At 52.7% G+C, this 10,001-nt stretch overlaps 1 long non-coding RNA gene across 1 annotated transcript; it reads right to left on the bottom strand.

Annotated features, from left to right (window-relative positions):
• Positions 1-2,096: 2,096 nt before the first annotated feature.
• Positions 2,097-6,374, bottom strand: LOC113994558. Its single transcript, XR_003543132.2, has 2 exons — positions 5,212-6,374; positions 2,097-5,053 (listed from the first exon to the last, which is right to left on the bottom strand). It is a non-coding gene; the product is annotated as an uncharacterized LOC113994558 (long non-coding RNA).
• Positions 6,375-10,001: the final 3,627 nt, after the last annotated feature.

Below are 10,001 nucleotides of genomic sequence, written 5' to 3'. Positions count from 1 at the left end.
TATTAAACATTGAGAATGTTCACTCACTTGGGATTTTTCTATGACAATTACTTATGTAGTGAAAAGTTACCAGAGAATTTTTCCTATTGACAGAAATAATAATTTTAATTTTAGCCTGGTAAGCCATTTTTTTTCTCTGGTCTTTACTGCCATGAGTTCCTCAGGAGAATTTTGACTTTCATCAAAAAAGTTATAGATTATTAAAACTTCTTAAAATCTACTGTAAAAATACTTCACCTCTGCTCCATGCATGTGCTGTAATTCAAAATAGAAAACAAACAAAATTCACAGATTACAGATAATATTCCTATCAATTTGTCACAACTCATAGAATAACAGAATTTATACTAAAAAGACCATCAAACCTCACTTGATAGCATGGAGGTGTTCAGAAAATCTTGTTTCCATGGAAATTCCATATTCTTCATGAAATTTTCTGGTGCTTAGAGCCTGGTTCATTAGCAGTCCATGGGTAAAGATGAGATATTTAATGCATCTTCCCATAATTGTGAATCATCTGAATTTAAAATTCAAGTGGGTAGAAGGCTTTTTGCATTATTTTACCCTGCTCAGCACTGGAGCTTCAATGTCTCACGGAGATCACAGACTCGTAGAATCATTAAAGAAAAGACCTCTAAGATCATTGATTCCAACCATTAACCCAGCACCACCATGTTCACTGCTAAACCATATCCCCAAGTGCCACATCCACGTGCCTTTTGAACACTTCCAGGGATGTGCCATTATTTTGTTGAGTAGGTAGAGGCAGTAAATGCAGGTGCCTGTTCCACCCAGCCACTGGTTTTTTCCTAGTCCCATATGTAACTGTGCAGGGCTGTTTTAGTGTGGATATGGTCGTGTTGTCCTCTTACATTAGTGTCTCCCACTGTATAGATACACACATGCGCACACAATTTCCTTAGCTTTTTCCAGCCCATATCATCCAATTAATTGCTTCACAAGCTACATTCTTCTTAATGAGAGTGGGCCACAAGGACAGGATGCTGGTAAGCCTTTCTGCTCTGAAAGTCCATCACTCCTGCAGCATACCAGTTCAGTGCTGTGAAATAATCCCTGGCTCTTGTTTTACCTTTCCCTTGGGGTACCTGCTCCACTGAATGACCCCATCGTGCTCGGTGCATTGAGATTTTGAAACTAGCTGCTAACTACTGTGGATGCATTTCCTGACCTTACTGGTGGGAATTGAACCAAAGTCTCTCAAGTGCTGTAGGATCTAATTAATATGCATCTTATTCCAGGAAAGACTCATTACTTTATAGATATTTATATAAGGGGTATGTCTGCTATAATGGTTAATAACTATGAATAAAGTTTCATTTCTGATAGAGGAATAAAGCTTTTGTTTAGATATGGATTTTTAGTTTTATTAAAAAAAATTAGAAAGTATGATTATGATAATTGGGTGAGAGTTCCAAATGGTCACATGAAGTTTTTTATTCTTGCCTTGAGTAGTAGCTGGAATCAACTCTCGTTCCTCACCTAAAATTTAAGAGAAGCGGGGAGGAACTAATTTAAGAATTAATTCAAAGTATTAGCAAAGGATCCAGAGAGAGTCAGTGCTGGATACAGAAAACTTCTAGTGTACAAGAAAGTGAACTGAGTTAAGGGTGGCAATATTCTGAAAAAATTAAGAATAAGCAAAGTCCTGTCCTTTTTTAACTAGAAAAGGCATGCTATAGTAACAAAGGCTACCTATTGATCTGGTCTCCACTATTTTTTGGAAGGTGTAACTGTTTGTTTAGAACCTTTTAAAAACTACTCTGGCACATAGATTTTATTGAGGTTAAACTTATTGGCAACACCGCAAGGCCTTCATTTCCAGAAGGAATTAGCTTGTGCTGCAGAGGAGACAAACCCCAGCAGCTGGGCAGACCAGACACCTGCATTTACTCCCTCTCAGGTTTTGCTCAACAGGTAGAAATGACAAATTAACTTCAATGCTTCAAAATCACATAGTTCCAAAGCAAGTTTGGAGGCTCAGGATTTTTGGACAACCAAATTTTAATGCTTAGTTGTGCTGCATGTAATGATTCAGTCTTGTTCTTCTCAAGCCAATAGAACTGAAATACTGTAAATTGATGAAATATGCTTTTATTGTAACATTGTAAGGCAGACATAAATTACTGTATTTTAACATGTATATGACTTCTATTCAGACTTCTATGAAGTTAAGTTTTAATGAGCTGTAGAAAATAGTAAGAATCAAAGACAATGCAAATGTGGGATGCAGTCCTGCAATGCTTAGTGCTTGGGACATCTCTAAGAGTTACCAGCATTGTCATCTTACTGCAATTACAGGGCTTTGTTTACTACTGCATGAAAGATATGTTTTTGGCCACTTCAGAGGGCAGTGATAATTCTTCCCTATCTCATTCCACAGTCCACAGGAGTAGAAGGAGTCCCAAGGGAGTCTTGTGCAATTTTTCACCATCTTTATCCTTATGGAGCATCATAGCCCACATAAAAAGATGATGTGCAAATTTGTGAGGCACTCCAAGGCAGCTGTGAACATATGTATGAAGATATGTTAATTTTGAAATGACAATTGCTTTAACAATCACTCTACAGCCCTTAGAGTTATCCAAAGGAGGGAGGGCTTAGGAAGAAGAAAATAAACCAGGGAAATAAGTGAATGTTAATGGAGATTTTTATTTTAAAAAATGGATATCTTACAAAAAATAATTTTTGCAGTAAGATGACATTCTTGCAGTGCATGGTTTGATGAGGTAAGAGAGACTTGAGACTATTGGTTCTATAGGTACAAGTTAGTTGTATACTTTGGAAGTGAGGCTTGGAGCACTGTACCTCTGTGCATGCTAAAAGCCAGCAGTTCTGCTTTTTTGGCAAGCCATGTTGATACTAAATTCGTGTTCTGGGGATGATTGTCCCAGGGGTTCTGTGGCTTTTACTGAGAAATGGCAGCCTGGGCTGCTGAAGACTTTCTTTTCTTCACAATCTCTTGTTCTTGCTTGGTCATACTCCAGTTTGCACTGAAACCATTTCCTATCTCTGTTCAAGTTAATCCACAACAACAAGAAGAGTAAATGGAAGTGAATTAGATCACTTACGATATCTGCATGGTGGTGAAGTTGTGGGTAGCCCCTCCCATGCTCATCCCAATACACACACATATATGTTTGTATTTGCATGGGACACTCAATGGGTTTATGTGTCAGGGCTCTCTTAAGAAGCATCGCAGGGTTGAATGAACAGATATGACAGTCCGTACCATCGAAGCCACCCTGGTTTCTAGATTTATGTTACCTGCACTGAGCTATTGGAAATCTATAGCTGCATGCTGTGAGGTAAAGCCAGCAACATAGGAATTGTCCTATTGGGTCAACTTAAGGTCCCTCTAGTCCAGTTTCCTGCTTCTGACAGTGGTTGCCCAGTCAGAAAAAGGCAGTATGTTGCTACCCCTTCTACTTCTCATTTTCCAACAGTTTTCAGCTCAGGGTATTTCCTGAGCTGGATATTTCTTGTAGTAACCTCCACAGAATGTCTTCTCTGTGCACTTTCCCAGTCCTCCCTTGTAACCTCTAAACATCCCTCGCAGCCCTTGCAGTGAGTTTCGCGTTTTCTCACCAGTGCTTAAACTTTCCATCCCTAGCTGGATTTCGTTTGTTGTCACCTATATTTCTGAGAATTGGTGAACAACTGATGCCATGGGAATCAATGCCCTTTCACTCTTTTCCACCTGCTTGTGGATAGACTTGTGCATTCTCTCTTAGTTCTCTTTTCCAAGCTGAGATGTTCTTGCATATGCAGTTCTTTGCACTGATGTGCATTATCCTTACTGGTCTTTTCTGTTTGACCATATTCTCCTAAAATGAAACCAGAGCTGCAGAATTATTAAAAACATAGGTGAATCATACATTTATTCAAAGGCACGGTGCTTAGTTCTGTTTTATTTCTCTTCCTTCCTAAAAATTCTTAAAAAGTTTATTTGCTTCCTTAATTGATAATGAGCAGTGACCTAATTCTCTCTTGGATCTATCATATATGCTTATTGCTGAACCACAATTGTCAGTTCAGAACCTTATGCATATTTGAAGTTAAGACTTTTTCTGGTGCATGTAGCTTTTCTTTATTCAGAGTGAATTTCAGCTACTGTGATATTGACCAGCCACACAGCTTTGTAAGGTCCTCCCTGCAATTCTTGGCAGTCATTACCCTCAACACCCTGTATTTTGTAAATGCAGAACTGTGTTTTGCCTGGATAGAGGTAGTATAGAAGATATTTAGAGAAAATATGTTGTTCTTGTCTACAAGCCTTTCTTCATAGATGTCAAATAACTTTGACTAGTTGCAGCCTACGCTTTACAGGTGAGAAACTGCAGGATGGAATTGCCCATGTTCGCTCAATTATTTATTGAGTGAAAAATCTTTCTGTGGCCAGTCAGTACCTATGTGGTGGCTGGGTGGCACCTGGTATTTACATTGCAGGATTATGTATTTGTTATAAAAACAAAGCCTTGGGTATTTTCAGCATGAAAGCACTGTTTCAACCTTTTCTGTAATACTTATTTCTAGCACTTCCAATCATTTTAGTCAGTTGGGGATGACATCACTTGTTTAACAACAACAAACTGGAGACTGTCCTGGGATTATAACAAAAACCCATATACGGAAAGGAGGGGGAAATTTCACCCCGAGGTGTTAAACGTTGATTAGATCTCATTACAGAGTGCCGTAAGTGAAATGATTCGGAGCTCTGCATTTCTCAGTCTTCTATACGCTGCAATTCTGTGTCACAAAACCTGCTAGATTTGCATAGGGACTAATACAACCACTACTGAGAGTGAAGCCTTAAAGGGACATTACATACCAAGGTAACCCGGACCCCATGCCCCCGGAGGCACATCTCCAAGCCCTTCCCCACCCAGCCACAGGCTCCCCCAGTTCCACAAAACTATCCAAGCTTCACTTGGACTCCCTACGGCGACTCATAGCGCAGTCCCACCCGCTGCTCCTCTTCTTCACTCTTGCCTCGAAGTTCCAGTCCTGTCTCTTCTTTCTTCTCCGACGGCTTCTGCCAAGGCAGGAGGACACAGTTGAGCCTGAGAAACACCAGCTCCTCCCCAAGAAGGAAACCCGGTCCCTACACCCCCAGAGGGAGATCTCCAAGCCACTACCCACCCACAGGCCCCCCCAGCTCCACAAACCCCTCCAAACTTCACTTGGTCTCACCAGAGCGACGCAGTCCCATCCGCTGCTGGGAGCCGGGCCCTCTGGGCAAAGGCAGCTGGGCAGGCAAAGCAGTGGCCAAAGAGGCTGCACCCCTGCTTACAGGGGGCTCCGGCCGCTGCTTGGAGCACAAAGTGCCCGGGACTCCAGGGCACTGGCCCCGACTTACAGGGCAGCCCTGGGCCCAAAGGCTCGCGGAGGCTCCTTCTCTCCGCTTCGGGGGCACCTGACCCGCTCCCCGCTAACGGGGCGGTCGCCCCGCACAGGCTGCCAGCTGAGGGAGCACAAAGGCTCCCAGACCCGGACCCTGCTTACAGGCGGGTTCACACCCAGGGAGCCACGGAGCTCGGCCTTCCCCCGAGGACAGGGAGGGCACACGCCCAGCCCCACGCCTGTGAAAGGGTGGGGACCCCACGGGACACCCGCCTGGTTACAGAGGGTCCCTCCAACCGCCCGCCGGGCACGGGGGACGCACAAAGCCCCACTTACAGGGCCGCCCCCGAGGCCCGGCACTCCCAACAGTGGCCTGACGGCCTAAGGCCGGGGGGGGGGGTGGGGATCACGCTGGCACATCACCAGCAGGACAGGCAGCCCCGCAGCGCAGGCACACGCCCAGGCCCTGGCTACAGGCGGGTCACGGTGCCTGCACCACCACTAACGGGCTTCGCTCTGTCCTGGGGAAGAAGGGGCAAGGCTGGGCCCTGTCTCCACCCGTGGGTTCAGAGGGCACCCCCCGGTTGCTGCACAGAGCCCCTCTTTCCCTCCTGGGAAGTCTAAGCTACACTAGCCTCACTTTTGCTACGGGGGATAAAACACAAGCTCACTTGCTCACTCACACCGACAAACACAAAAACACAAAGGGGGAACGTCCCAGAAGAGGGAGCAGGCTCTGTGCAGCCAACGCGTGGGGAGCCATCCCTCCCTCTGGGCAGGAGAGCAGAGCCTCAGCCCTGCCCCGGGCTCTGCAGAGGCCAGAGGGACCTCAGCACACTGAGGGGCTTCACAACTGGCCCAGCGATCAAGGCCGTGACACGCCCCAGCTACAGGGGGTCACTCTGGCCAGGGGCCATAAGCAGGCACAAAGGTGCCAGGGGGAAAAGCCCTGCCCTGCTTACAGGGTGGGCTGGGGGGCGGGAAAAGCCCTGCCCTGCTTACAGGGTGGGCTGGGGGGCGGGAAAAGCCCTGCCCTGCTTACAGGGTGGGCTGGGGGGCGGGAAAAGCCCTGCCCTGCTTACAGGGTGGGCTGGGGGGCGGGAAAAGCCCTGCCCTGCTTACAGGGCGGGCTGGGGGTCAGGAAAAGCCCTGCCCTGCTTACAGGGCGGGCTGGGGGTCAGGAAAAGCCCTGCCCTGCTTACAGGGCGGGCTGGGGGTCAGGAAAAGCCCTGCCCTGCTTACAGGGTGGGCTGGGGGTCGGGAAAAGCCCTGCCCTGCTTACAGGGCGGGCTGGGGATCGGGAGAGCTCCGTTTCTCCCCTCGGGTGCGGAGATTGGGGCTCTCACCCTCCTTACAGGGTTGCCCCTCTCTCCGGGCAGCCAAAGGAGCGCCATGGCCAAAGGCCAGCAAAGCAAAGCAAAGACCCAGCCCTGCTTACAGGGAGGTCGCCCAGCGCAAAGCCAGCAGGGCAGCCTGAAGGTGCCCGCCGGACTCTTACGGATCCCTGCCCGGGGGGTGCCCGGGAGGTGCCTTTGCCCAGAGGGTCTCTGTCGTGCCCCCTCTTGAGCTCGACGCTGCTGTTCCTCTCCTTGGCTCTTGCCTCGCTGGTCCACTCTTGAGCTCGACGCTGCTGCTCCTCTTCTTCGCTCTTGCCTCGAAGTTCCAGTCCTGTCTCTTCTTTCTTCTCCGACGGCTTCTGCCAAGGCAGGAGGACACAGTTGAGCCTGAGAAACACCAGCTCCTCCCCAAGAAGGAAACCCGGTCCCTACACCCCCAGAGGGAGATCTCCAGCCACTACCCACCCACAGGCCCCCCCAGCTCCACAAACCCCTCCAAACTTCACTTGGTCTCACCAGAGCGACGCAGTCCCATCCGCTGCTGGGAGCCGGGCCCTCTGGGCAAAGGCAGCTGGGCATGCAAGGCAGTGGCCAAAGAGGCTGCCCCCTGCTTACAGGGGGCTCCGGCCGCTGCCTGGAGCGCAAAGTGCCCGGGACTCCAGGGCACTGGCCCCGACTTACAGGGCAGCCCTGGGCCCAAAGGCCGCGGAGGCTCCTCTCTCTCCGCTCCCCGCTAACGGGGCGGTCGCCCCGCACAGGCTGCCAGCTGAGGGAGCACAAAGGCTCCCAGACCCGGACCCTGCTTACAGGCGGGGTCACACCCAGGGAGCCACGGAGCTCGGCCTTCCCCCGAGGACAGGGAGGGCACACGCCCAGCCCCACGCCTGTGAAAGGGTGGGGACCCCACGGGACACCCGCCTGGTTACAGAGGGTCCCTCCAACCGCCCGCCGGGCACGGGGGACACACAAAGCCCCACTTACAGGGCCGCCCCCGAGGCCCGGCACTCCCAACAGTGGCCTGACGGCCTAAGGCCGGGGGGGGATCACGCTGGCACAGCACCAGCAGGACAGGCAGCCCCGCAGCGCAGGCACACGCCCAGGCCCTGGCTACAGGCGGGTCACGGTGCCTGCACCACCACTAACGGGCTTCGCTCTGTCCTGGGGAAGAAGGGGCAAGGCTGGGCCTGTCTCTACCCGTGGGTTCAGAGGGCACCCCCCGGTTGCTGCACAGAGCCCCTCTTTCCCTCCTGGGAAGTCTAAGCTACACTAGCCTCACTTTTGCTACGGGGGGTAAAACACAAGCTCACTTGCTCACTCACACCGACAAACACAAAAACACAAAGGGGGAACGTCCCAGAAGAGGGAGCAGGTGCTGTGCAGCCAACGCGTGGGGAGCCATCCCTCCCTCTGGGCAGGAGAGCAGAGCCTCAGCCCTGCCCCGGGCTCTGCAGAGGCCAGAGGGGCCTCAGCACACGGAGGGGCTTCACAACAGGTCCAGGGACCAAGGCCGTGACACGCCCCAGCTACAGGGGGCCACTCTGGCCAGGGGCCATAAGCAGGCACAAAGGTGCCAGGGGGAAAAGCCCTGCCCTGCTTACAGGGCGGGCTGGGGGTCAGCAAAAGCCCTGCCCTGCTTACAGGGCGGGCTGGGGGTCAGCAAAAGCCCTGCCCTGCTTACAGGGCGGGCTGAGGGTCAGCAAAAGCCCTGTCCTGCTTACAGGGCGGGCTGGGGGTCAGAAAAAGCCCTGCCCTGCTTACAGGGCGGGCTGGGGGTCAGCAAAAGCCCTGCCCTGCTTACAGGGCGGGCTGGGGGTCAGAAAAAGCCCTGCCCTGCTTACAGGGCGGGCTGGGGATAGGGAGAGCTCCGTTTCCCCCCTTGGGTGAGGAGATGGGGGCTCTCACCCTCCTTACAGGGTTGCCCCTCTCTCCAGGCAGCCAAAGGAGCGCCATGGCCCAAGGCCAGCAAAGCAAAGCAAAGCAAAGACCCAGCCCTGCTTACAGGGAGGTCGCCCAGCGCAAAGCCAGCCGGGGCACCCTGAAGGTGCCCGCCGGACTCTTACGGATCCCTGCCCGGGGGGGGCCAGGGAGGTGCATTTGCCCAGAGGGTCCCTGTCGTGCCCCCTCTTGAGCTCGACGCTGCTGCTCCTCTTCTTCGCTCTTGCCTCAAAGTTTCACTGCTGTCTCTTCTTTCTTCTCCGACGGCTTCTGCCAAGGCAGGAGGACACAATTGAGCCTGAGAAACACCAGCTCCTCCCCAAGAAGGAAACCCGGTCCCTACACCCCCAGAGGGAGATCTCCAAGCCACTACCCACCCACAGGCCCCCCCAGCTCCACAAACCCCTCCAAACTTCACTTGGTCTCACCAGAGCGACGCAGTCCCATCCGCTGCTGGGAGCCGGGCCCTCTGGGCAAAGGCAGCTGGGCATGCAAGGCAGTGGCCAAAGAGGCTGCACCCCCGCTTACAGGGGGCTCCGGCCGCTGCCTGGAGCGCAAAGTGCCCGGGACTCCAGGGCACTGGCCCCGACTTACAGGGCAGCCCTGGGCCCAAAGGCCCGCGGAGGCTCCTTCGCTCCGCTTCGGGGGCACCTGACCCACTCCCCGCTAACGGGGCGGTCGCCCCGCACAGGCTGCCAGCTGAGGGAGCACAAAGGCTCCCAGACCCGGACCCTGCTTACAGGCGGGTTCACACCCAGGGAGCCACGGAGCTCGGCCTTCCCCCAAGGACAGGGAGGGCACACGCCCAGCCCCACGCCTGTGAAAGGGTGGGGACCCCACGGGACACCCGCCTGGTTACAGGGGGTCCCTCCAACCGCCCGCCGGGCACGGGGGACGCACAAAGCCCCACTTACAGGGCCGCCCCCGAGGCCCGGCACTCCCAACAGTGGCCTGACGGCCTAAGGCCGGGGGGGGGATCACGCTGGCACATCACCAGCAGGACAGGCAGCCCCGCAGCGCAGGCACACGCCCAGGCCCTGGCTACAGGCGGGTCACGGTGCCTGCACCACCACTAACGGGCTTCGCTCTGTCCTGGGGAAGAAGGGGCAAGGCTGGGCCTGTCTCCACCCGTGGGTTCAGAGGGCACCCCCCGGTTGTTGCACAGAGCCCCTCTTTCCCTCCTGGGAAGTCTAAGCTACACTAGCCTCACTTTTGCTACGGGGGATAAAACACAAGCTCACTTGCTCACTCACACCGACAAACACAAAAACACAAAGGGGGCACGTCCCAGAAGAGGGAGCAGGTTCTGTGCAGCCAACGCGTGGGGAGCCCATCCCTCCCTCTGGGCAGGAGAGCAGAGCCTCAGCC

The sequence above is a fragment of the Pipra filicauda genome, unplaced genomic scaffold (assembly GCF_003945595.2).
Source record: "Pipra filicauda isolate LSUMZ 115617 unplaced genomic scaffold, ASM394559v2 scaffold253_size2546935_pilon, whole genome shotgun sequence".
NCBI lineage: Eukaryota > Metazoa > Chordata > Aves > Passeriformes > Pipridae > Pipra > Pipra filicauda.
This window is presented reverse-complemented; position numbering and strand designations above follow the sequence as displayed.